Genomic DNA, 5,050 nt, shown 5'->3' on the forward strand with positions numbered 1-5,050 from the left:
ATAGTAAATGGCATAAGGTTTTCTATCTTTCCGCTGGCCAAAGACAGCTCCAACAATAAACTCACTTGCATCACACATGATTTCTAATGGCAAATTCCAATCCGGTGGTTGCATGATGAGAGCTATTGTTAATGCCATCTTTAACCTGCAAAAAGCATCCATACAATCCTAATTAAAATCAAATTTAACATCAAGATTTAAAAGATTTGTTAAGGGTTTAGCAATTTTAGAAAAATCCTGAATAAATCGTTGGTAAAATCCAACATGTCCAAGAAAACTCCACACTTCTTTGATCGTAGTTAGAGGGGGCATTTTTTCAATAATTTTTATCTTGGCTCTATCTACTTCTATTCTCCTATTTGAGATCAAATGCCCTAAAATGATCCCCTCTTGGACCATGAAGTAGCATTTCTCCCAGTTCAGCACTAGATCATTATCAGCACACCTCCACAAAATTTTAGACAAATAAGTCAAGCATGAATCAAAATTAGTGCCATATACTGAAAAGTCATCCATGAAGACCTCCATAATTTCTTCAATAAAATCAGAAAAAATGGCCATCATGCACCACTGAAAAGTGGTAGGTGCATTACACAATCCAAATGGCATCCTTCGATAGGCAAAAGTGCCATAAGGACATGTAAAAGTAGTTTTCTCTTAGTCTTCTGGATGTATTGGAATTTGAAAAAGTCCTGAGTGGTGCCATAGGGACATGTAAAAGTAATTTTCTCTTGGTTTTCTGGATGTATTGGAATTTGAAAAAATCCTGAGTATCCATCCAAATAACAAAAATAAGCATGCTTGGCTAATCTTTCTAACATTTGATCTATGAAAGGGAGGGGAAAATGGTCTTTTCTTGTAGCATTGTTCAACTTTCTATAGTCTATGCACATTCTCCAACCTGTAACAGTTCTAGTTGGTATCAATTCATTATTTTCATTTTGAACAACTGTCACCCCACCTTTTTTTAGTACAACATGCACAGGACTTACCAACTCACTGTCAGAAATAGGGTAAATAATTCCAGTAGCTAGTAATTTTAGGATTTCCTTTTTCACAACATCCTTTATTGTAGGATTCAATCTTCTTTGGTGTTCAATAGAAGGTCTACTATTTGGCTCTAGGAAAATCCTATGCATATAAATTATCGGACTAATTCCCTTTATATCATCAATTGTATAGCCCAAAACTCTCTTATATTCTCTCAAAATTCTCAACAATTTATCAATCTCAACATCAGTTAAAGATGCATTAATTATAACAGGATATGTGTCATTGAGTCCAAGAAAAGCATACCTGAGGTTGGAAGGATGAGGTTTAAGATTTACCTTTGGGGTATCCTATACCTTTAATGATGGTGGTTTAATCTCCAAAGTCTGTACTTCTTCAATCTGAAAAATTGTTGCTTCAGGATGTGGTGGTGAGCTCTCCAAGTGTTATGCAAAAGCAGCTATGTTGGGATTGTCATCATCAATGCTCCTACTATGGATTAAGCAGTTTTCAAGTGGGTCTTATGGATAGCTTCTTCTGAAATGCTCTTGAACAATCTCATCAATGATGTCTACTCACAAACAAGACTCAACTTCTTCATGTTTTCTCTTCATGGTTGGATTGATGTTGAATATCATTTGATCATTTCCCACTCTAAGTGTCAATTTCTTACCCTTTACATCAATTAAAGCACCAGCTATGGCCAAAAATGGTCTTCCCAATAAGATAGGAATTTTTGTGTCTTCTTCCATATCTAAAATGACAAAATCCATCGGAATGTAGAATTTCCCAACCTTGATAGGCAAATTTTCTAGAATGCCTTCTGGATACTTAATTGAACGGTCAGCCAATGAAAGATGCATGTTTGTGGGCTTTAACTCTCCCATATTCAACTTCTCATATATTGAAAGAGGCATTAAGCTGATGCTAACTCCAAGGTCACATAAGGCATTTTCCACACAATTATCACATACATAACAAGGAATGGAAAACACACTCGGATCTTTGAGTTTGGGAGGTAACTTATTCTGAATTATAGCACTGTATTGCTTTCCCAAGTTGATGGTATCATAATCCTTTAGCCATCTCTTGTTGGTAAGAATCTTCTTCAAGAACTTGGCATAACTTGGCATTCGGGATTGTGCCTTAGTGAATGACACATTGATATACAACTTCTTTAGCACTTCAAGGAATTTGCCAAATTTTTTATCTAGTTTATGCTTAATGAATCTTCAAAGGTAGGGAAGGGTGGGCTTATAAGGCTCAAGTGGAATGTATGGTTTCTCTCCCTCATTTTACTCACTTTTGCTTTCTTCTTCTTTGTCATTTTTCCTGCTCTCAATTGGTTTTTCTTCTTTTGTGCTCTCCTTTTCTTCTTTCTTGTTTTCACTCTCTTGACTAACTTTCTTACCACTTCTCAAGGTTACAACCTTACATTTTTCATGGGGGTTTTGTCATCAGCTAGGTAGTTTGCCATAGGATTTACTTCCCGATGAGCTTGCTTATTGAGTCTCCAACATAAGGTTGTGGGCTTGTAATTGATCCATGGTTTGTCTCATGTGTTGCATTTCTTCCTCCAATTTGCTATTCATCTTGCTTTGTTCAGCAAAAAATTTCTCCATCATGCTTGCTAAGTTTGGTTTTGGTTCAGGAGGTGGAAGGGTTGTTGTGCTCTTGGTTAATATCAAGGTTGTGGCTGCCTTGTGGGCTGAAATTGAGGCTGAAACTGAGGCCTATTCTGCTGCATATACTGCTAGTCATGAGCATAGTTTGAGATTTGACCTTGTTAAGCAAAAGTTGCTTATGGTCTCCATATTGAGTTATTCACATTAGAATAAGCATTTCCCATAGGTTTTTGTTGATAACCTCCTGCATAAGCAGCTTGTTCTTGCATGTAATCATCACCATAAGAAGAGTAATCAACTCCACAACTTTGGGTTCCATCAGTGTAGGCAACTTGTTACATAGTTGTAGGAGTTGAGACTGTTGCCTTTGTGCAAAAATCACTAAATAGCTGAGTCAACTGATCAAATCTTGCATTCATGTAGCTAACTGAGTCAAGTTCATAGATCCCAACCTTCTTTGGCTCAAGTACTCTTGGATTTCCCCACAAATGGGTATTATGAGCAATCTTCTCTAACAGATCATAGCAATCTTCCCAACCTTCACTTGTCATTCTCACGAAATCTCCTCCTGCTTATGAATCAATTGTATTTCTTATGGCTAGAGTAACTCTGGTGTAGAAATTCTGAACAATCATCCATTTGGGTATTTAATGATGAGGACATTGCCTTTCAAGCTCCTTAAATCTCATCCAAGATTCATATAAAGTTTCATCATCCCTTGGTTTAAAAGCTACCATCAAATTCCTTAAATGACTAGTCTTCCCAGGTAGGAAAAACTGAGATAGAAAAGCTTGAGATAGCTGCTCCCAAGTAGCTATATTAGCTTGTGGAAGTGTATCATACCACTTTAATGCTGAATCTCGAAGAGAAAATGGGAATAAGGTCAACCGAATCACTTCATCTGAAACTCCGGGCTGTCTTTGAGTGCCACATATCATAAAAAATTTCTTCAAATGAGAATGGGGATTTTCAAGTGGACTACCTCCAAATTGTTAATTTTGGACCATTTGAATGAGGTCGATCTTTAACTTAAATTGATTAGCTCCAATGATAGGTTTGTTATCTCTCACATCTACAAATCTAGGAAAAGCATAATCTAACATGGACCTTTTGTGAGGATCATTTTGATTAACAAAATCATTCTGCCTGTTTTGTTCATTTCCTCCATTGTTTCCTTCATTAGCTCTATTTTGATTCTCTATATTTTCAATTTTCTCCTCTTGCTCAAGCCTTTGTCGCTCTTCTTTTTCTGCTTCCTTTCTCCTCTTAGATTCCTTTTCATTGGCTTGACAGAATTTTTCAATTTCAGGGTTGAACAATAATTGAGTATCACTTGTGCTTCTCGATCATCTCATGAACAAGAAAAGTACCTGAAAAACACAAGGAACAATAGTGAAAATAAAAGAAAATAAAAATTCTAATCAACTTAAAATAATTAAAATCGAACTTACAAATAAACAATTCCCTGGCAACGGCGCCAAAAACTTGATGTTGCTGTGAAATAGCTTCCGCAAATGTACGGGTCACAGTTATATAGTTTTAAAAATATCGTTCCCACAGGAAATTGTGCTTAAATTGTAAATAAAAGAATAAGCTAATTAGAATGCTAAAATTTAAAGATATTGGTAATGAAATTTTGAAATTAAAATTGGTATTTTAGGAATTTAAGCCAAATCAAACAATTAATTAAACTAGATTACTAAAATTTGAATTGAAATTACTAATTATCAAATTGGGAGGAATTAAATCTAACTTTAATAAGAATTAAAGTGATTCTAGAGATAGGGTTTCAATATTGTTTGCATGTGGTTTATCCCCAATTTAGCCAAACACATGAGAATTGCAATTTTGAGGGAAATCAATTCTTAGTTCTTTGAAACCTTTCTCAAGCATTTCAAAGTTGGTATTCATCAAATCAAACCTTGTTTTTACGGTATTTCAAACTTGACAAAAACCCAATTAAAGCTCTAATTGATTTTAAAAGTCCCCTTAATCCCCTTAGCTTATCTCTAATACTAAGAAAACTAAGTTTATTGCAAGATTATCTATCCCAAACATTCACTTTTTAGTCCATCTGTTAAGGATTAAAACTTAACTTAATGAGGGCCCTTTCATCAAGCAAGGCAACAAGCTCTCAAGCAATAAATCAAAAGGCAGCAAATCTTATTTAAATGACTAAATCAGTTAAAAAACCACAATACAAAGCAATATTTACAGACCCATCTTTAGAATCTCAAAGTTCTACTCACAAATCATGATTTCAAGACAAACCCAAGCAGAGAAATGAAGAAGAAATGAAAATCTAAGCTAAGGGACAGAAAAACACAGTAAAAATGGCGAAGAAATTGCTGCTGGAACATTGTAGATGGCATCCCTTTATCTGCAGCAAGCCTCGATGTCATGTGCTCCCCTTTCTTCTTCTCTCTTGCAAAAAT

General features: G+C 35.3%; 1 non-coding gene across 1 annotated transcript; it reads left to right on the forward strand.

Moving 5' to 3' along the window:
• Nucleotides 1–3,260: 3,260 nt before the first annotated feature.
• LOC131175791 (small nucleolar RNA R71) lies at nucleotides 3,261–3,367 on the forward strand. Its single transcript, XR_009145981.1, has one exon. It is a non-coding gene; the product is annotated as a small nucleolar RNA R71 (small nucleolar RNA).
• Nucleotides 3,368–5,050: the final 1,683 nt, after the last annotated feature.

Source organism: Hevea brasiliensis, chromosome 17 (genome assembly GCF_030052815.1).
Source record: "Hevea brasiliensis isolate MT/VB/25A 57/8 chromosome 17, ASM3005281v1, whole genome shotgun sequence".
Lineage (NCBI taxonomy): Eukaryota > Viridiplantae > Streptophyta > Magnoliopsida > Malpighiales > Euphorbiaceae > Hevea > Hevea brasiliensis.